The sequence below is a fragment of the Coenobita brevimanus genome, chromosome 13 (assembly GCF_032717465.1).
Source record: "Coenobita brevimanus isolate Jiangsu-jjx chromosome 13, ASM3271746v2, whole genome shotgun sequence".
NCBI lineage: Eukaryota > Metazoa > Arthropoda > Malacostraca > Decapoda > Coenobitidae > Coenobita > Coenobita brevimanus.
This window is the reverse complement of record NC_136966.1, coordinates 42771525-42795508: the sequence shown is the minus strand read 5'-3', so window position 1 is coordinate 42795508 and position 23984 is coordinate 42771525. Positions and strand designations below refer to the sequence as shown.

Sequence of the window (23984 nt, the reverse complement as noted above, 5' to 3'; positions counted from 1 at the left end):
CCTGGCTCTTTAAATGAACATTCTCCTCCTCCTCTCTCTCTCTCTCTCTCTCTCTCTCTCTCTCTCTCTCTCTCTCAGCTGGCTTTGTTTATACTCCCTCCCCCTTACTTCCTTTCCCCCCTTACTTCCTCCTTCCCTCTCCTCACCGGCCTGTCCCCTCCCCTCTCTCTCTTTTCTCTCTTCCTCTCCCCCCTCACGCTCTCTCTCCCCTCCCCCTCTCTCACCGAAAATCAATACTTCTACGCAGGTAAGTCTAGAGGGACAGGGGGAGGGAGAGGGGGAAATTGGGAGGGAGGGGAGAGGCGAGGGGAGGAGAGGGGGAAATTGGGAGGGAGGGGAGAGGCGAGGGGAGGAGAGGTGGGAGAGGGTGGGGGAGAGAGATTGAGATAGGAAGAGGGACGAGAGTGGGAGGAATGTAGGAGCAAAACAGAACATGGGAGGGAGAGAGAGAGAGAGTGAGAGAGAGAGAGAGAGAGAGAGAGAGAGAGAGAGAGAGAGAGAGAGAGAGAGAGAGAGAGATTACATTAAGAGTATTACATGAACGGTATATACTCCTCTAGTCTTTCACTTCCTCCTCACCTCTCTCTCTCTCTCTCTCTCTCTCTCTCTCTCTCTCTCTCTCCCTCTCACTCCCTCCATATACACAGGGTGGTCCATATATAACTCTCTTTTTCCAATCCATCAGGTGCTTCCTTGTATGTTGTAGGGACGGCTAAGTCAGTGTTATCAATGTTAAAGGTGCATCATTTATTAATTTCTAATTCTTACTGGTACATCTACGACTGACTCGTGCGTGCCACACACGAGGTAATATCAGGCTAGTTTCTATTGTAGTGACGCTCTCTTTACGGGCCTTATATATTCTCGCGCGCGCGGGTGCGTGCGTGCGTGCGTGTGTGTGTGTTTGTGTGTGTGTGTGTGTGTGTGTGTGTGTGTGTGTGTGTGTGTGTGTGTGTGTGTGTGTGTGTGTGTGTGTGTGTGTGTGTGTGTGTGTGTGTGTGTGTGTGTGTGTGTGTGTGTGTGTGTGTGTGTGTGTGTGTGTGTGTGTGTGTGTGTGTGTGTGTGTGTGTGTGTGTGTGTGTGTGTGTGTGTGTGTGTGTGTGTGTGTGTGTGTGTGTGTGTGTGTGTGTGTGTGTGTGTGTGTGTGTGTGTGTGTGTGTGTGTAATATGTAACTGCCTGCCGACCAAGCAGGCAAAAAGTAGGAGAGATGATAATATACAGTTAGTTACAGTATTCTGTTAATTTATTTGTTAGTTAGCTGGTTGGTTAGGTGATATGTAGTTAGACAGATGGTTAGTTAATTAGTTGGCTGACTGATTGGCTGGCTGGTGGTAAGGCAGGCAGGTAGGCAGGGAGGCTTGCAGGCAGATAGGCCATTGATCTGTAAAATATCCTATAAGAAAGTAGGTGAGTAGATATGCATGTTTGTAGGTAGGTAGGTAGAGTTGTTAAAAAGTTGGCAGATGCGTGGGTATTGAACAGGTATGTAAATCAGGCAGGTACGCTGACAGGCTGACAAGTCAGTCCTGTATGTATGTGTAATGTAGGGCATTCCCCTCTCCTCGGACATTTTCCCCTTTGCCTTATTCCCCCCACATCGGACGTTTTTCCCTTTTGTCTTACTCCCCCCACATCGGATATATTTCCCCCGAATATATTTCCCCCGAACATATTTCCCCCTCCCCCACGGTTTATTCCCCTGGACATTCCCCGTCTCCTCTTTACATATTCCACATTTCTCTCTTCGATTGGTATGATAACACTCATCTCCAGACGTACTGGAAAAACATGCTAGTAATACTACACTATTCCCATTATTTATCTCCTTTTAAACAGGTATAAGCTGATATCACTATACTAATTTCACACTGTATGTAAATACAAAGATATTGTGACAGGGAAGAAAACGGAAGATTTTGCATCCACTGCAAGAAAAAAGTAACCTTAATCTGTAGTCCAACTGCACGTTTACGTGAGTCTGAGATCACCATCACAACACCTAATGTGTATCCACCGATGCTATTCCCCTCTGTTTGTCCAGAAACTTGGAGTGTACACGATGTTTCTCAAGAAGGATATCTCTCAGATAAGTTATGAGACCTGGAATTACGTGTTCGTTTATCTGGTTGGCCACAAACCTCCATTAAAGTAGATACTTAATGATACATTAAGGAAAGACAAGTCTTTAGTGTCCCTTGCCCTGTTTCAGGAGGAACATAGTCAACCCCCCAAATAAAGTGTCAGACGGGCTACCGCACAACTTTAGGAGCGGCTTTTCCAGAGATGGAAATGTCAGAAGACCTGACACAAACAGCGAATGCTGTACGCAACTGAATTCGATCTAAATGTACTACTAAATCGCATATCTTCTTCCCTATCACGACATTTTTTTTATATACGAACAGAATGAGAGTATGGTTATATTAATTGTTCTTTATTTTTAAAAAAAGCTGTATAATGATAATGATGTGATATTGTAGGTATTTTTCACTTGAAAAATTATGTTTCGAAGTATGCATTATCACACCAGACGTGGAAGGAGCAGGTGCAAACATGTAAAGGGGCAACTTGCCCAGGGCAAAAAATCAAGGGGGGTTAAGTCGGGGATGTAGGGCAGGATAAGCCAGAGGAGAATGTGTCCGGGGGGGGAATGGGAATGTCCGGGGGTGAAAATGTCCGGGCTCCATGTATGTATCCATGCTTTTATGTAGTCTACATGGACAGACTGACTATAGTCGCATCGCACGACTCTGAGGTTGTCATTATCGAATCCTGGCAACCTACCATTCAAAAGTGCGTCCGATTTCGTATCGTATTATACACGAATCATATTATTATGCACGAATATATTATACACGAATATTATTATACACGAACATATTATACACGAATCGCATGCGTCTCACATACACGAAATCAGATGCATTTTTGAATGGTAGGTTGCCAGGGTTTGATAATAACAACCTCGGAGTAGTGCGCCGCGAATATAGTATGTATTTATGTAAATATTATGTATGTGCATATGTAAGTAGGTAAGTATGTTGAGAGTTTGATTGGTATGTGTGTGCTTATACATGTATTTATGTGCAGTACACCATATGTATGTAATTATATATGCATGTATGTATGTAGGTAAGTAGGTAGGAAGGTAGTTAGGAAGCAGGGAGGCAAAGAATAGGACGAGAGAATGATATATAATGAAAAATATGGATGCCATTCACTCATTCTGTCTGTCTAAATATCTACCTACTGTAATTATACACAGGTACCGTACCTACTTATCTGTCTGTTAATCTATCATTTACCTGACTCGACATCCTGGGGGAAGTGGTGGCCTCGTCAACAGGATCTCTATACAAGACTATCCCTCCTCAGTAATGACCATTTTTTTTGCATATACTATTGTGTGGCGATACTACAATGACGCAATTGTGCAATGTTTAATAGGCCTGGCTTATAACGAGAACACTAACCCTTTCAGCACGATGCTTTGTTTCATTCTCATTCATCAGACGATTTTATTAAACTCAAGAATGAACAAGGCAGTAAACCCCTTCAGTACGCCTTAATCCTTCGTAGTGGAGACGTTAACCCCTCCAGTAGGGCCACTCCTTTTTTTTATGTATTCTTTCTAACTCCAGTCAGTTCTTTACGACCTTAGAGAGACGGTTCAAACTGAATAGGTTAGATACAGACCCCATTAACCTCATCACACCGAGGGGGGGCCATTTCATATGAATAAAATAGTCTGACTTTAACTAGATCAAATTGGAAAGGACGTGCTTGGCCTGAAGGGATTAATGGATGTTACTTCTGATTTCACCAATTCTAGAGATCCTTCCTAAACTGAGCAAAATTATCGTCTGGAGGCAGCACAAATGAAAATGAAACAGGTGTTCCGACTGCAGGATTTATCTGACTGAATCCAATAATGTCATTTATTATCTTCAGGCCATCACCAGACGATTTTATTCAGCTTAAAGTATATTATCTTGTACTGGAGGACCTAAAGAAAACGATAACCAACCACTGGAGTTTTGAATAAAATGAAAATGTTTGTTGTGGTAGTACAGAACGTCACAACTTCAGTCGACTGACATTGCTTATAAAATCCCTGCTACGCCAGACAAATTTATTTAGTTTGGAAGTGACTTTTATCACTGGAGGATTAGACAGAGCTTTCATGAAGCGATTCACCGATACATATCATCGCCAAGTTGCAACAAAATCGTCTAGAAGTATCAATTTTAGAAGAACGAATGTTAAGCTTCGTCAATGAACTGATGGATTTAACACTCTCAGGATCTTGCCACTCACTGTCCCATGAATAAAATCGTCCTGTGTACCAAGGTATATGATGCTGTATCTGACATTACCTTGAGACGGTTAACGCTGACTGTCACCTCTCTCAGGTTCCCATGACTCGTTTGGGACGGAGTGTCAGTGCCTGGCGTTATAAAATCGTCTGGCTTTGGTTAAGATATAATACAAGAGGAGGTGTGACCATGAAAGAGTTAACCCCCTGAAACCTGTTACTTTTTATCACCTGATCTCTGTTATCTTCACACAATATTATAAATTTAGGAAAAGCCTCTTACACGGAAAGGTTAAGGAAGGTTACCCTGATCCCTCAAGTGTAAAAATTTTTCCCAAAGCTGAATAAAAGAGCCTGGTGTCAGAAAAACAAATAAAAGAAAGTCATGATACGTAAGGAGTGCACTAATGGCAGACCCGTGGCGAAGACAGAGGTGTTACACAATCTCCTTAGCCAACCTCAATACGTCACTTTTAATTATCATTCTAACACACCCCACTTCTTCCCCATTACTTCGTTATTTCGCTCTCTTTCCTCCTACCTCCTGTTATCTTACTTTCTCATTCACCTCTTTCTCTCTCTCCTCACTCCTCCCTTTACTCCCCTTTCCTTCTCTTCTTCCTGGTTCCCTCTCCTCTCCTCTCCCATCCTTTCCATTCTTCCTTCTCATCTTCTTTCCTCTCTCCTCAGGCTTGATCTTTCCGTACTCCTAATCCTTTCTTCTCTTCTTCCTCTCACCTTCTCTTCCTCTTCCTCATTTTCCTCGTTTAATCTCCTCTTCATATTCATCATCCCATCCACATTAATTTTCTTATTTTTCCCGTACTCTTCATCTTTCCATTCCCCTCTCCTTGCTGCTTCTCCTCCTCTCTCTCTTTCCTCTATCTCCATATAGTTCCTCGTTCTTCTCATACCACTCTTTCTTTCTCCTCTTCCTCTGTAAAAAATTCCTGTTTTATTTTTACTTCTCTTCCTCTCTCCCTCCACCTCATCCTTGCTGCTCCTCCACCTATCCTTCCTCTCTCTCCTATACTTCCCCCTGCTCCTCTTCCTTCCTCCTTCACCTCTTTCACGCTCCTTCTCGCCATTCCTCTTTTTCCTTTTATTTGCTCAATTCCCTCATCCTTTCTCCTCTTTTATTCAATTTCTCTTTCTCCTTGCTATCCATTTCCTCTCTTTTCTATTTCAGTTCTCTTTCCCTTCGAGACCCTTCTCTCTTTCTATCCTGTCTTCCTCTTCCTTACTCTTATATACTTCAAATCTATCTATCTATCTATCTATCTAGCTATCAATCTATCTATCCATCTATCCATTTATCTATATTATAGTATCCTCTTAAAAAAGAAAACACACACACACACACACACACACACACACACACACACACACACACACACACACACACACACACACACACACACACACACACACACACACACACACACACACACACACACACACAAACACACACACACACACACACACACACACACACACACACACACACACACACACACACACACACACACACACACACACACACACACACACACACACACACACACACACACACACACACACACACACACACACACACACACACACACACACACACACACACACACACACACACACACACACACACACACACACACACACACACACACACACACACACACACACACACACACACACACACACACACACACACACACACACACACACACACACACACACACACACACACACACACACACACACACACACACACACACACACACACACACACACACACACACACACACACACACACACACACACACACACACACACACACACACACACACACACACACACACACACACACACACACACACACACACACACACACACACACACACACACACACACACACACACACACACACACACACACACACACACACACACACACACACACACACACACACACACACACACACACACACACACACACACACACACACACACACACACACACACACACACACACACACACACACACACACACACACACACACACACACACACACACACACACACACACACACACACACACACACACACACACACACACACACACACACACACACACACACACACACACACACACACACACACACACACACACACACACACACACACACACACACACACACACACACACCGCTCGCTGGTGCAGTGGTAACGCTCTCGCTTGCCAACTGGTGGACGAGAGTTCGCGCCTCGCTCAGGTTGCGAAAAGTTTCACTGACGAAGTGGGTGGTTACTGTCCCCCTTGAGCAAGGGGACGGGTGTGTGCGTGTGTGAATGTCACAGCCTTGCCCTTAGATCGGACTATATGAGCTCTCAGCTCCCTTCCGGGAGGGTAAAAAGCTGACGATCACGACCATCAAGTGATCCTGACCGACCCGGTGAATTACACACACACACACACACACACACACACACACACACACACCTTTCCTATCATGACCTTTTCCTCGACTACCAGTACTGGTTCCGCCACGGATGCTCCACTAGAGTTCTTTTCACCTTCTTTTCGGACTCCTGGCCATCCTCCTGTCGGGACCTCGGTGAAAGCTTTGCCATTGCACTTATCTCAATGGCTTTCGATCGAGTCTGGCACAAACCTTTCATTTCAAAACTGACCTCTTACGGTTTCTTGCCTTCTATCTTTGCCTTCATCTCGAGTTTCCTTTCTGGTAGTTCGACAGCTGCTATTATGGACGGCAATAGTCCTCCTAGAGCTATCAGTAATTGTGTTCCTTAGGGATCTGTCCTGTCATAAACTCTCTTCTTTATATTCTTCAGTTATCTAAGCTGTACATGTAACCCTATCCAGTCTTACGCTGGTGATTCCACCCTTCACTTTTCTATCTGTTTCTCGCACCATCCATCCCAACAGTCACTTGAACATGCACGGGAGGAGGCTATGGTACACCTAATTCCCAACCTGGCTCATAGCTCTGACTGGGGTAAGAGTAACCTTGTTTTTAATGCATCAAAAATTCAGTCTCAACATCTTTCGACCTGCCAAAATCTTCCACAGGCTTATCCGCTAATTATTAATAATATTCAACTCATTGCTGCATCATATATGAATAGACTTAGGGTTCATTCTTTCAGAATTTATCATGGAAAAGTCATATTACCTCTCTTGCAAAATCTGCCTCCAAGAGATCAGGTATGCTAAGCCGATTTCGCGCACAATTGTTGATTTATCTATATATATATATATATATATATATATATATATATATATATATATATATATATATATATATATATAATTTTTTTAACCCCTATGTAGAGTACAACTCTCATGTGTGGGGGAGCTGCTCACATACGGCTCTTCTCAACAGGGTGGAGCCAAAGGCTTTTCGTCTCATTAGCTCTCCTCCTCTTACTGATTCTCTTCAACCCCTGTCTCGTCGCCTCACTGTTCCATCCTTATCTCTTTTCTGTCTCTACTTTAATGGTCACTGTTCTTGTGAAGTGTCTGCTTGCATTTCGCGTAGCGCCCTTCTGGCAGGAAATTCTCACATCTTCGCATTCCACCTCTCTAATGCAAGGGTTAACCGATACTCCCAGTTCTTCATGTATGCAACAAGTCAGCTCTGGAACTGTCTTCCTCTGTCTATATGGCCTTTTGCCTGTGACCTCCAGTCTTTTAAACGTAATGTGTCCAGGCATCTCGAAATGAACGCACAATGAATCTGGCTCTCTGCTGTGTAGCCTATATATGTATCTCTTTAAGGGAAATGTATGGCATACTGTACACCGTATGTTTCCCGTTCCTACTACCATATTCATGAAGCCTTTCCCTTCTCTCCTTGCATCCCCTTTCCTACTCCTTTGTTTATTCTCTCTCTCTCTCTCTCTCTCTCTCCCTCTCCCTCTCTCTCTCTCTCTCTCTCTCTCTCTCTCTCTCTCTCTCTACATAATCTTCTTACATTTTTTGTACATGGATGAAGAAACATCAGAGCAGGAGAGAAGTGAAGATGGGAGGGAGAAAGAGAGGTAGGAGGGAAGAAGTCGTGAATGTGAGAGGAGAAGGGATAGGGAGAAGGGCTAGGGGTAGGGAGGGAGAAAGGGTGAGAGTAAGGGTGGGAGGAAGAGAGAGGGATGATGGGAGGGAGGGTGGGAGGGAGAGACGGAGGGAAGAAGAAAAGTCAAGGCCAAGGTTACATTGGAGAGAGAGAGAGAGAGAGAGAGAGAGAGAGAGAGAGAGAGAGACACACACACACACAGAGACAGAGACAGAGAGAGACAGAGAGAGACAGAGAGAGAGAGAGAGAGAGAGAGAGAGAGAGAGAGAGAGAGAGAGAGACAGACAGACAGACAGACAGACAGAGACAGAGAGACAGAGAGAGAGAGAGAGAGAGAGAGAGAGGTGGAAATGAGTTTAGAAGTGTCTGTTGACTTCCCTAATGGTCTCAGCTCTTCTCTCCTTTCCATTCATCCCTCACCCCACACCTTTCCTTTACCCATATATACATTCGCTCGTTCCTCTTCTCACTCCTTTTCTATCCCTCCTCTTCCTATATTCACTATTTCTTTTTTCCCTCCTCTCTTCCGCTTCTAGCACATTCTTCATTCTCACTTCTCACTCTTCTCTCTGCCCTTAGCCTACATCATTCCTTCCTCTCATTCTCCTGTCCTTACGGCTTTTCTTCCTTTCTTACTTCATTCATTCATTCAATCATTCTTCTCACTGCTTCTCCTTTCCTTTCTTTCCGTTTTCTTCCCGTTCTTCCTTTTTTCCTTCCTCTTTTCATTCTTCTGTCCAACATTTCCTTACTGTGTTCCACCAGTCTTTTTTCATTTCGTTCCTTCCATCCATCCATCCATCTTTCCTTCCATTCGTTCATTCATTCATCCATCCGTCTATCCACCCACCCTTCCTTCCTTCCTTTCGTCCTTCCTTTCTTTCTATCATCTTTTTCCTTCCTCCTTCAGCCCTTCCTTCCCCCCTTTCTTTCTGTCTTTCCTGTTTTCTTTCATCCATCTATCCCTTCATCTGTCCTTCCGTCCATCCATCCATCCACTCATCTATTGGTCTTTTCTTCCGTCCGTTCTTCCATCCATCCATCCATCCAGTAATTCATCAATCCTTCCATTCATTCATTCAACCAAACAGCCATTCATCCATCCATACAAGACTCCTCCCATTCATCCCTCATTTGTCCTTGTATTGGTGGAGTACTGTTCTGTTTGGGTTTCTCCAGAAGCTTATCATCTTTCTATTCTCACAGAGTTAAGCACAAGGCTTGCAACAAGTGTGTCTGCCCATGTGTGACTGACTGGGTTGATCGTCGAAGGGCAGGTGTCTCACCCTTGTTATTTGAAACGGTTAACAAAATTGCCATCCCATGCAGGGTGCAGGAAAATTACATGGGCAGGCTTTTCCGCTGAAGTGTGGCTGGACGACCCAGTTCAGTAGGAGATATGAGAATATTAGTGAGCGGCAGTGGAATAGTTTGCCGAAGCACATAGTCAGTGTGCTACTTTGAATGGCTTTAAACGTTGTGTGAATCGTGTAATTAAGGTTTGCTTATGGCTTTGATTGTGATTTTGTCTTTTGTCATCCTTTCCCTTTATCCTTTACTTTCCTGTCCGATTCACCTGTAATCAATTGTCCTTTCTTGCACATTTCCGACGGTGTGATGCAATGGGTACAATATATATAAAGAAAACACTCCCAACCATCCTTTCATTCATCCTTCCTTCATTCCTTCCACCCACTCTTCCTTCATTCCTGCCACCAAATCTTTCTTTATTTCTTCTTTCTTTCTGCCCTTCCTTTGCTTCTTCCGCCCATCCTTCCTTCATCTCATATTTCCTTTCTTCCACTCATCCTTTCATTTCCTTCACCCATCCTTCCTTTCCTTCCCCCTTTTTCTCTCTTTCCCCCTCCCAGCCTCCCTCCTCTTCCTCTCGTCATTCCTTCTTTTCATCTACCCATCCATCCATCAATCCATCCATCGATTCTTTCTTTCCTCCTCGCATTTTCCATCACTTCCTACTTCTTTCTCTTCCTTCTTCTTCTTCTCTCCCTCAGATTCTCCCACCAGCCCCCGTGGCCTAATGGATAAGGCATTGGCCTCCTAAGCCAGGGATTGTGGGTTCGAGTCCCACCGGGGGTACAATTCTCACAGACTTTTAACTTCGTGGAGGCAAATCATGAACATTGCATTTCTTCCACGTAATGTCAGACGATGTTATTCAGCTCAGAGGAATTCACCTCATCGACAAGATTATAAACTACTTCATTTAATGCTAGGCAACGAAGTAGCTCCTTCATTATGACGAAGCATTTTGCATTTCACACAGGGTCCCACCAGATGATCGGTTCAAGTTAAGAAAGATCATATAATAATGAATGTGTAATGAAGGTTACGTAGTATCCCTCCAGGGCGTAAATCTTTCCTAACTTGAATTGAACCACCTGGCGGCAGCAACAATAAAGCATAAAAGACATCATCATACTGATGGAGTCAGCACTACAAAAAAGGCTAAACTCTGTCTCCATTAACATTATGGGTAAGAAGCAGGAGCACTGTACTGTATTCCAGCTGACGTCACTCGTCTCACATAATCCCTACGCCATCAAAGTGTTAACGCTGGCAACTGTAAGGTAGACTATGCTGTTGCACGTAGGTAACTCCAGCACACGAAGTGGATATGAAGTTCTGTAATCTGCGCATTTTAACTTGGCATAAAATTGCCATCTCTTCATCTGGAATACTGAGAAGTAGCCTAACAAGAGATAATACGAGAATGTGATGACAGGCAGTAAGAAGTGCTATGGAAAGGGTATAGAGTCGCAATGTTGCCTTATTCTGCCACTGAGCTATAACAAGAAATGTACACTAAAATATGGTGCTAGTCACGAAGAAGTGTAATGGGAAGGATGCACAGATGCAGTATTGATTTATTTTGCCCCTGATGAACCGGAAAAAAAGGTGCAAGAGGAAGAATATTTCTGCCAAGTTTTGGTGAACGAACTGCAGAGGAGCATGGTACTGGATGGTGATCGTGGTGCAATCGGTAGCGTAACTGGTCTGGACTCAAAGATTCCGGGTTCGGTTCTCTAGTTGACTATTAAATCTCCGGGTACAATCTCTCGTACCACAGTCTCTTCGATAACTAGAAATGAAACTCGGGACCTGCGCCACGATTCAGAAATAAACTTATCATTTCCCAGTCGTAACAAGCACTTCTCACCCTACATACAGTCTCTATCAGACAGCCTAAGCTACTGGGTAGAGATACATTGACTGTATCGTCCCTGCTTAGATAGGGATAGGCCGGTCCTGCAGTGGACCTCATCGGCTGGTGATGATGATGATGATATATTATCTACCTATCTAGAGAGAGAGAGAGAGAGTTTTACGCCAGGTACCCCTTTTTGGATAAGGGCTAAGGCGTTGCCCCTGGGTAGAGGACTTTGGTTTGGAGCGTGTAGCATTTTATGACCGGATGCCCTTCCTGATGTCTACCAATGACCCTTGGATGGATTCGATCCTCCGACCCTTCGGTCAGAGCGGAGCGCTCTAACCCATATATATATATATATATATATATATATATATATATATATATACAGTATATAATACTGTATATTGAATGAAGGAAGCAGAGGAGGGTAACTTTCCATGTCTTGTTCTTTCAGGCAGAACAAATGTTAGGGCCGTATGCTTAACCCTTATATCGCAGATGTGGAGGCAAATCTCCAATGATAAACTGTCATTTATGGCTCAGTCTGTATCCCACATTATATACTGTATAGAGTAAAGTCAGTAATGACAGAGTGAGACCTGATGTGGTGGATCGTCGACAACTGCTTCAGCAGTTATGGTCAAATATCAGGTCTTTGGGATCAATAGGGAAAATCAGCCAAAAGTGTCAACCCCTTCAGTCTGGTTAAGTATTTTGAATTCTATTCTTGCTGACTACCGACGATTTAATCACGTCTGGATGTGAAAGACTTAATGAAGGCTGTGTCTAACCCCTCACGACCGAAAAGTCTCCAGATCTTAATAAAAACGTCAGTAGATAGTGCGACTTTAATAGACGTCATAGGAGTCAAGGGAATATGGTGAATAATTTTGTGTTCTTCACTTTTTTCATGTATCTCAGGAATCAGTGAAACTTTTTTCTTTTTAAGGAAGTTACTCTATTAAATTAGGTTAGTTTGAAAAAATTATTGTACACCACCAAGTCCGCCTCTTGCGCACTAAACCCATGAATCTGTCGTTGGTTGATTCGTTCATCTAACTCCGAGGATATTATATTATTAAGGAATATTTCTCCCTTTCGCGAAACAGGATAACCTCTGAGCCCGAGGACGTGCTTTTCATTATATTCTTGCCATCTCAAGAAGATTTTATTCACCTTCAGAGAGACATTTCGGTCTGTACGGTTATGTACAGCTTTCTAAACCCTTTCAGTACGAGTGCTCCTTCCAAATTGAATAAAATCACCTAGTGGGATAGAGAAAAAGAATGAACATCACCTGGTTTTAATGCGTTAAGCATACATCTCAGCATCAAGAGAGGAAACTGGCTGCTTGTGAATTCGAACTGTTGATTATACACCCTCCCACAAAAGTATCGACCCCTTTGGGTACGATGGTTGTGAAAACGAGCAACTTCCCCAGACACACGTGAGTCTGTATGTGTGGTGCCTCAAAACATATACCACCCTGTAAGTGAATCTTTTGCAATTCTGAGTTCTAATAAATACCAAAGATATTATTTGCACTTATAATTACAGGATGCCCCTTGCATCACAATGCCTCATCCATGTTTCATAATGATACGTGCTGTAAGAGCGCCCATACTTTTTTGTGAGGGTGTACAAGGACGGTGTGTGTCGTGTTCCTGGGACAGTGGTTACCTTCCTTGTCAGTCATGCTTACGACGAATATCTCCTGTGTCTAATGTCTGGGAATTACCATCTAAACTCTTTCAGCATAATGAACTCTATGCTTCATAATTATATACAGTACCCTGAATAATTACACCCGCAATAGTCCTAGCCCACAGGGGGCAAGTGTGTGTGTGTGTGTGTGTGTGTGTGTGTGTGTGTGTGTGTGTGTGTGTGTGTGTGTGTGTGTGTGTGTGTGTGTGTGTGTGTGTGTGTGTGTGTGTGTGTGTGTGTGTGTGTGTGTGTGTGTGTGTGTGTGTGTGTGTGTGTGTGTGTGTGTGTGTGTGTGTGTGTGTGTGTGTGTGTGTGTGTGTGTGTGTGTGTGTGTGTGTGTGTGTGTGTGTGTGTGTGTGTGTGTGTGTGTGTGTGTGTGTGTGTGTGTGTGTGTGTGTGTGTGTGTGTGTGTGTGTGTGTGTGTGTGTGTGTGTGTGTGTGTGTGTGTGTGTGTGTGTGTGTGTGTGTGTGTGTGTGTGTGTGTGTGTGTGTGTGTGTGTGTGTGTGTGTGTGTGTGTGTGTGTGTGTGTGTGTGTGTGTGTGTGTGTGTGTGTGTGTGTGTGTGTGTGTGTGTGTGTGTGTGTGTGTGTGTGTGTGTGTGTGTGTGTGTGTGTGTGTGTGTGTGTGTGTGTGTGTGTGTGTGTGTGTGTGTGTGTGTGTGCGCGCGCAAACACAGTAACAAAAATTTTGATCCATTTTAGCCAAACTTCATCGAAAGCTTTGCCAACCTTTTTTTTTTTTTTAGAACAACAGGTCAATGATCACGGTCACGCCAAAAGATCAGCTCAAGTGGAAACGTTAATGGCAAGGCAAGAACGAAGTGAGTCGATGTTGAAATAAATGAGTCAAAGGTCAAGGTCACAGGGTAGGATCAGAGTTAGACACATGTCAATGTTTTTGAACAAAATAACCAAATATATTGTGATCTGATTTGAACCAAACTTAGTAGCAGCGATGAGGGGTAACCAAAGGGTTGACTTAATGTATTTGAGAACAGCAGGTCACAGGTGAAGGTGACATGGTAAGTTCAACCTGAACGTTGTTATTCGGCTTATGAGTCTGTGCGGAAAAGTTCAGGGAAAGCCAAAGTGGAAGGCTTTCGATGCTAAGAACAAAGGTCAAGGTCACAGGGAGAAGTCAAATGTCAAGGACACATGGCAAAGTCAGCTCAAATACCTTTGATCTGAGTTGGACTAGACCTGGTGGAAGGGCTGAGAGTGAGGCAAGGACAAAGGAATTCAATTTAAGGAACACGCAGTTGATGGTCAAGACCACAGTGAAAGTCAAAGGTCAAGCCGTGTGTATTAATGTGAACAAAACAACGATCGTAGTTTTGAACTGATTTTAGCAAAACTGAGTGGAAGAGCCGAGGGCCAGCCTGGGGGGATGATCTTCTGGTTCTTAGCACAATAGATGGAAGGTTAATGTCAAGGGTAATGGCAGATCAAATTTAGTTTTTTAAACCGTATTTAAACAAAACTTGGAGGATGGGTTCATCAACAGCCAAAGATAAATGGATTCTGTTCTGTGAACAGTCCGTCAAGGGTTAAAGCCACAAAGCAAACAATTTTGATTTGATCTGAACCAATCGTGGTGGAAGGAGTGAGGGTCAGTCAAGGATCTTTGCATTCCATTTCGAGAACAGTAGGTCAAAGGTCAGGGTCACAGGCCAAGGTCATTCCATTTTGAGAACAGTAGGTCAAAGGTCAGGGTCACAGCCCAAGGTCAACTCAAACAATTTTCATCCTGTTTGGAGCAACTTTTGTGGAAGAGTTGATGGTTAAAAAAGACAATAATGAAGGATATAAATTTTCAGAACAAGCGGTCAAAGATCAAGGTTACAAGACGCAGTCAAATATACGGCTCTCAATCCATACGTAGGACGCGGGTGTTTCGCTCTCTGAGTGCTCCTTTTTTGTCTTATCTATGAATATGAGAATGTAATAAAAATATATGCATGATTAACCCCATAACCGCGGGGCGTCACTTTCGTGACGGTCGGCTACAATGGATCATACCGCGGGGCGTCACTTTTGTGATTCTGTGTTATTTTGAATTATCACGGGCTCTCAAGTGGTGGCTTGTATCATATATCAGTACTGCCAATGTCCAACACTAGTCAGCACTCCAAATCTCATCTGTACTCCCATCCATTGTTGACATTTTAGCTATTTTAACCCCTTCCTGACTCCCCTCCCTACCTGCCCTCCATTACCCTCTCCTCTCACCTCCCACGCCGCACTGCGCTACGGAAATTTCCCCCTTCTCTTTCCACAGATTTCATCCATTGAAATAAGCCCTATGCCCTATATTTTTACCCAATAATATTTACCAAAAAAAAAAAAAGGTAAGTGATAGTGTTATACTCCAGAAATTGCCTAATTATCACCTGACAACACCTCACGTGCATTCATTCGCTACATTACCACGGTAATTTCCCCTTTGATTTATGCCTTGTAATTGATGTCTGTAATAAAAATATATATCAGAAAGGAAGGGAGAATCCTAATTGACATTTACAGTCACCTGGAACTACCTATTTCTATATTTATTGCCGAGATTTTCTACCTATAAAAAATTAGCATGTAAGTTAGCAGCAGTAAGCCTAAAGTGTCATTGTCAACCCTTCCCTTCTCAGATAATTTACCCCCTTCTTGACTCCCCTCCCTACTTGCCCTCCATTACCCTCTCCTCTCACCTCGCACGCCGCGCTGCGCTACGGAAATTTCCCTCTTCTTTTTCCACAGATTTCATCCATTGAAATAAGCCCTATGCCCAATATTTTTACCCAATAATATATACCAAAAAAAAAAACAGGTAAGTGATAGTGTTATACTCCTGAAATTGCCCAATTATCACCTGACAAAACCTCACGTGCATTCATTCGCTACATTACCACGGTAATTTCCCCTTTGATTTATGCCTTGTAATCGATGTCTGTAATAAAAATATATATAAGAAAGGAAGGGAGAATCCTAATTGACATTTACATTCACCTGGAAGTACCTATTTCTTTATTTATTGCCGAGATTTTCTACCTATAAAAAATTAGCCTGTAAGTTAGCAGCAGTCAGCCTAAAGTGTCATTGTCAACCCTTCCCTTCTCAGATAAGCCGCGGCATTTAGTTCCTTGTCCTCCACTGCAGAGACAACATGTCGCACTCGCGCCCCGCCATTCCTGCCGCTTCTGCGCCCATTGCAAAGGGCCCCGTGACCTCTACCCCCAAGAAAAGTGTTGAGGCAAGCAGGAAAGGCCTCAGTGACTCTGCAGTGGCACGAGAACTTGCTGAATTGTCGATGATAATAATGGACAGCAATTTTGACGATTCCGGTGAATCGTGTGATGAGCCGGGTGAACTTATCGCGCCAGAAACAGCGACAACAAGTGCTCCTACCAGTGAATCTGTGTGTAGCTCCAAGGGAAAGGAGCCTTTAGTGCAGGAAGGAAAAGAATTTGGGAAGGGAGTGAAAAGGCGGCGCGTTAGCCCCAGAACAATGCCCCCACGTGACCCAGCCCGCCATGAGTCACGAGATCATTCACCTCCCCGTTCCCCAAGCCCCGCTTTACTCTGCTAGTGCTGTACAGCAACCTAGGGTCAGTGCGAGTGACCTTGACCGTGATAAGCTTCCCTCTCAGCCAACCTCCACCACCACCACCACCACCATCCCTCCACCGCCACGCCAGGGAATCCTGGATGCCTTCGCGTGGACGGAAGGGTCAGATTTTGTCCCCGAAAACCTGGTTTTCGATGAGAACTCGTCAGGAGTTCAGCCTGCCTTCACTATGGACGAAAATGCTGAGTGTGTCGACTACCTTTTGGCCTTCCTAGATGACGAAGTCATGCAGCACATATGTGATGAGACTAACAGGTTCGAATCACAACGTGCTGCTAGTGGTACAGGTGCAGCCAAGATGCAACAGTGGACCATGCTGGGAGTGCAGGAGCTGTATGTGTTCTTTGCCCTCATGCTTCTTATGCCACACTCCAAGAAGCATGAGTTGGAAGAATACTGGTCCATGGACCCCTTACTACCCTCACCGACCTTCAACAAGTACATGGCCAGAGATCGCTTCCGGAACATCATGGGAAACCTGCACTTTGCCGATAATGATGTACCTTCCCAAACCGACCCACTCTGGAAGATCCGGGAGATTCTGAACAGAATGAAGGATAAGTTCATGTCATTCTTCCACCCATTTCAGAAGGTTGTCATTGATGAGTCCTTGGTTCTGTTCAGAGGACGTCTTCGGTTTGTCCAGTACATTCCAAGCAAACGCCATCGCTTTGGAATTAAGTTCTTTGTACTGTGCGACTGTAAGACGGGGTACATCCTTGACTTCGTCATCTATTCAGCCAGCACTGTCGATCTCGATAAAACACACCCCTTGGCTTCTCAGGCTGTGTAGTGAAAGTGCTCCTAGAAAAGTATTTTGGTGGGAATCATGTGCTGTATACAGACAACTACTATACAGCACCGAAACTTGCCAAATACCTTTCTGAGCACGGCATTGGCTCCTGCGGCACTGTCAAAAGTAATCGTGCCAACTTCCCCAAATTCCCAGAGGCAGGAAACTCGCAGCGAGGAGACGTGCACCTACGCAAGTCTGAGAAGATGCTGGCAATACAGTGGCATGACAAGAGAGTCGTGCACATGCTCACCACCGTACATAAGGGGGAGATGAGAGACAGTGGGAAGGTCGACCGTAGGACAGGCGAACCTGTGATGAAACCTGATGCTGTGTTGGACTATAATATAAACATGCGGCTGGTGGACAAGTCCGACATGATGATTGGTGAGATCGACTGCCTCAGGAAGAATACTAGGTGGTACAGGAAAGTTTTTCTGCATCTCATAGATATGACGATGCTGAACGCCTTCATCCTGTACAAGATGAAGGTAAAGCCACCCAAGTCCTTCTCCCTGAGGTTGTTCACCAGGACTTGTGTCCAGCAGCTGCTGGAAAAATATGGTAAGGTGCAAGCAGCAACTCCAAGGCGCCATCCAGTTACACTTCCCGACCGACTTGAGCAGAGGGCGTATATGGATCGGCACAGACTTGAGCTAATGCCTGCCACAGGGAAAAGGAAGGCTGCGATTCGCAGGTGTCAGGTATGTGCGCATACCACACGCCGCACACCTGAGCATAAACGCACCTCTTGGCAGTGCGCTGAATGCCAGGTTCCCCTCTGTGTAACCTGCTTCTTCGATTATCACAGCCAGAAGCAGTTCTAACAGTGCAAGTGTGGAAGCAGAATTATTTGGAAATAATGTGTAAATAATGTGTAAATAATGTGTAAATAGCAGGTGAAAGCAATGGATGTTCAGTTCATATGATTGAACAGTGTACTATAGTTTCATCTTACTGAAAGTGACAGTGAATAACATATTGTAAGTAAAATAGAAGGGTAAATATTGAAAATAGAATAGAAAATGTAAATAGTAATGTAAGTAATTAGTAATATAAGAATATGAGTACAAATTATTTATGTTATAACAGTGAGAGTGAATCCGTGGCTCTCTACGTATTTTACTGACTGAAAAATAGAATGACTTCAGTGACAATAAAATAATACGACTGAATGAAACTTATGGAGAAAGACTCCAGATATATATAAGTGTGATATAGTAATAGAAATATAAAGTGTGAGGGGTTTTATGAATAATAAATGACAGAGTGCCTAGAGCGAACTAGCGCAAGTGCGGCGATCAGACGCGCTCGTAATTTCCATTGCTTTCACACTGTTTTTTTTTTAGTATGGATCCCAAACTACTTGAAAATGGTAGAATAGTGTTTATAGTGTTTGTATCTGGCTGTGGTAATCATATAACGGGTTGTCGGGAAGTGTAAAGTGGAGACTTAGTTACCCTACTTCAGAGGTCTCCACAAGTCCTACGGAAACAGACGAAGGCTCAACAATCATTCCAGGAGAAAGCTGAAGGTATGTGCTATAAGCATATATAATTTTATTATTCTAGGACTAATAACTGATTTTTAGCAAATATTTTTTGAGAGTCTGTCGGAGCCCAAATAACCCCGCGGGACACGCAAGTAATTGGTAAACAAGCCCGCGGTGTAGGGGTTAACAATATCACTTTCGTACAGTATTACGGGAAACCCGCAGTTCAAGCAATTTTTGCGTAAAGATTCATTCAGGTTATTCATTCCTGGAAAGTGTTACTCGTATTTCCTTCTGTTTTCCTGTACGACAGAGTGTCTGAGGGTATGTAGAGTGGAAGACAGCCATCTGCCTTGCTGTCCTGTCCATGAACTACTCTAATTTGAGGATGAGCTTTTCCCCTAATAGTGGGATCGGGCCATCAAGAAAGAACCGATAAATCTGTGTAGCAAATGTATATGTAAAACTACGTAACTTCTTTCCCCCTTTCTCTTATTCCATATCTACTCTTCTCCTATCTACCCTTCCTCTTCCCTTTTCTGACGCCACTTTTTCTCCTTTCCTTCTCATTCATTTGACTTCCATTCACTCCCTTTCCCTCCATCTCCCCCTTAACTCTTTCCTTCCATATTTTTTACCGATTCACACTTGCCTCCTCCCCCTCCCCATCTATACTTTCCTCCTCTCTCTCCCTCTCCCCCTCTCCCCTTCAATACTCTGCTCCTCTTTCCCACTCACTCCCTCTTCCCCTCATCCTGTATCCTCCCCTTCTACAATTCCCTCTCCTCTCCGTTTCCCCCCCTCCATATCCCCCTCCCAGTTCCATAGATTCTACCTTCTCTCTCCTCCTCTGCCGCTCCCTCCTTCCTCCGCCAGTCTACTTGTGACATTCCTAGAAGTGTTTGTGTTTATATGAGTCACTCCTTACCTTACACTCTCCCTCCGGTGCTCTCTCTTTCTCTTCCCTTCCCTCTACCTCTCCTTGTCTCTTGCTTCCCTTCCCTCTCTTTTTCCTTCTCTTTTTCCTCCCTTCCATTCCGTCTCCTCTCATTTCGTCCTTTACCCTACTTTCCTTCTCTTTCCCTCTTCCTTCCTTTTTCCCTTTCTTCATTCTCCCCTCACCTTCCTTTCCCTCCATCTCCTTTCTCAGTCTTTTTTTCCTCTCCTTACCGTACATTTCCTCTCTTTTTTCTCCCACTTTTCCTCCTTCATCCCTCCCCTTTCCGTCCCTTCCCTTCCATCGCTCCCTCCCCATCCCGTTTTCCTTCTTCGTCTCCTTTTTCCTCTCCTTACTCATGCTTTTATTTTTTCCTATTTTAATTTCCCTTCCCTTTCCTTCTCTCCTCCCTCTCCCACTCTACCATCCCTCTCTCTTACCTTTTTCTTTCCTGTCTCCTGTTTTGCATACCTGTGTCCTATTCCCATCCTTCTCTCCTTGTCCTCCTCTCTCACCGCTCCTTCTCAAATATCCTTCTCCTTCCCCTACCCATCTCTTCTAGTTTCCCTTCCTCTTCCATCCGTCCTTCCCTTCCTTCTCTCTCTCTCTCTCTCTCTCTCTCTCTCTCCTTTCGTCCTTCTCCCCCTCCCCTCTCTCTCTGTCTGCCTATCAATCTGTCTGTCTGTCTGTCTGTCTCTGTCTCTGTCTATCTGTCTCTGTCTCTGTCTATCTGTCTCTGTCTCTGATTGTCTGTCTGTCTCTGTCTCTGTCTATCTATCTATCTATATATCTGTCTTTGTCTCTCTCTCACTCTGGGTCGATTTCTTCATCCCCTCCTCTCCAGTTCATTTCAAACATTCCTTATCTCGAACTTCATCGGGGACGAGGAGGAGGAGGAGGAGGGTTAATGGGTAGTGTTTCAAAGCCTTCATATCTCTTAAAATAAAACTATAAACGTTGGATATTGGTACGAAGAATTTTGTAAAAAGATGTCATTGTGCTAAAGGGGCTGATATTTGTCTTGTATTATATATTTTTTTCTTCTTGCTTTGTTGAGTGTTATGGCGATCACTGTGCTATATTCCTGCTTTGTTGAGTGTTATGGCGATCACTGTGCTATATTCCTGCTTTGTTGAGTGTTATGGCGATCACTGTGCTATATGCATGCTTTGTTGAGTGTTATGGCGATCACTGTGCTATATTCCTGCTTTGTTGAGTGTTATGGCGATCACTGTGCTATATGCATGCTTTGTTGAGTGTTATGGCGATCACTGTGCTATATTCCTGCTTTGTTCAGTGTTATGGCGATCACTGTGCTATATTCCTGCTTTGTTGAGTGTTATGGCGATCACTGTGCTATATGCATGCTTTGTTGAGTGTTATGGCGATCACTGTGCTATATTCTTGCTGATGGCGTCCCTTGAGCACCATGACCTCCTTTACACTACTGGGTATAGCCTTCATTTACCCCTTCAGACAAGACGTTTCCCGTAAACTAAGAATAATCGCCTGGTGTAGCCAAGAATATAATGTCAAGGATGTAACCGTAGGAGATCTTAATATAGGGACAATCTACACTAAGGCCATTACTCAGACGATGTATTTTCTTCATTTTACTCAGTTCACCACCAAACAATTTAATACAACCAAGGAAGGATCTCTAGCCATGAAGGGGTTAATGAAGGCTTTATCGAACCCCTGGAGAAGCTATTCCTACGGTGAATAAATTGTCCGACGGTTGGAGGACTAAAATAAAAATGACGATCTTTGAATGATGGCGTTAATGACATACATGAGATGAAGACAGTTGTTATCTGTGTCGTACATTTACCCAAACCGTCTCCATTATCGGCATAACCTATTAGAAAGCTACAAAAGTAATAAGACACCATTAAAGTACCATCATCATCATCATGATCATTATCAATCATTATCTCCATTCAAATTCCCACGTACGAGAGGGGGTGAAGTAGTATCCTGAAACAAGCACCTCATATTTAATACTTAAATCGCCAAGGGAGCAATCCCTTAATTTTTGACGGACATTAACAGAACAAATATGGTTACTAGATTTGGCCACCCTGCATCTCATATTACAAAGTATAGTCAGTAACAGCACTGTAGAGAGAGACCACACGCGTTCAAACATCATTATGTGCTTTAGAGGTTAAGCCAAGAACAGTTTTCCCCTCTATGATTTTGACCCTGCCATTCCCATGATATCTGTAAATACCATGGTTTCAGAACAGAGAGACTGATGAAATGGAAGGATGTGATGCTGCCTTCACCCACTCCTTCAGTACACAGATGCACAGTGGCTGGAACATGAAAAAGTGCGCTTTATATATCTTCTGGCAGGCCCAGCACTGGGTCAGGGATGGCTTCGGCAAGAAAAACACAGTGCATAGCCGTTCCTACTTAGCAACGACCCCTCTGCCACTCACATACACCCACCTACCACCCTTCCTCATATTTTCACTTAGTTCCTGGTCTTTCTCATCTTTAACGTCCAACCACCCCACTCGAATAATTTGATTAACAAGCATATTGTGTTTTAATACTTTGTTTTACTATTAGCAGCCGTGGCCCAGTGGGTTAGAGTGCTCCGCTCTGGCCAATGGGACGGAGGCTTCGGTCCACCCAAGGGTCATTGGTAGACATCAGGAAAGGCATCCGGTCAGAATGTGCTACACGTTTCAAGAGGGGACACGGCGTAAACCTATTATATACCGTATATATATATATATATATATATATATATATATATATATATATATATATATATATATATATATATATATATATATATATATATATCACTTAAAAAAACAGCTACAGTACTAATAATAACATGCTGTACTTGATAAGATTAATAGCAACAACAACAAAAACAACTTCTACTACTATTACTACTACTACCACTGCTACTAATAATAATACTAATAATAACAATTGCCTAACAATCACATTTCTACATAATAATAATAATAATAATAATATTATTATTATTATTATTATTATTATTATTATTATTATTATTTATAATAAATAATAATAATATTTATAATAATAATAATAATAACAATAATAATAATAATAATGATAATAATAATAATAATAACAATAATATATTTATAATAATAAATAATAATAATATAATAGTAATACTAATAATAATAATAATATAATAGTAATACTACTACTACTACTACTAATAATAATAATAGTAATAATAATAATAATAATAATAATAATAATAGTAATAATAATAATAATAATAATAATAATAGTAATAATAATAATAATAATAATAATAATAGTAATAATAGTAATAAAAATAATAATAATAATAATAATAATAATAATAAGTAACATTTTCACCAATAAGTGAGAGCGGCAGATTCCACGAATAGCTACCAAACCATAGCAGAGTTCCCCATCCCACTCACTCTCTCTCCCCTCTCCCTTCCTCCCCCTCCCCCCTACACCCTCCCAAATCTCTGTCCCTTCCTCCTTCCTACCTCCCTTCTCTCCTTTATCTACTCTACCTTTCCCTCCCCCACCCACACCCTCTTTCTCCTATCGACACTTCCATCCCCCCCCCCTCCCTCCTCCATACCTCACTTCTCGCCTTCCACCCCCATTCCAGTCCAACCCACAACCTATCCCCCTCCCTTACTCCACCCAGCCCACATCTCCATCTCCCTCCCTACTTTACCTCCCCCACCCCCTTCCTACCTCACCCCACACCTCTATCCCCCTCCTCTCTTCACCACCCCCAATTTCACCACCCAATCCACACTTCTATGCTTCCTCCCCTATTCCCCTCTCCTCCTCTCCCTCCCCTCCCACAGCTATGTCCTCT

The 23984-nt window shown here is 43.3% G+C and overlaps 1 non-coding gene across 1 annotated transcript; it reads left to right on the top strand.

The window, feature by feature from the left end:
* Positions 1-10430: 10430 nt before the first annotated feature.
* TRNAR-CCU (transfer RNA arginine (anticodon CCU)) lies at positions 10431-10503 on the top strand. Its single transcript has one exon. It is a non-coding gene; the product is annotated as a tRNA-Arg (tRNA).
* Positions 10504-23984: the final 13481 nt, after the last annotated feature.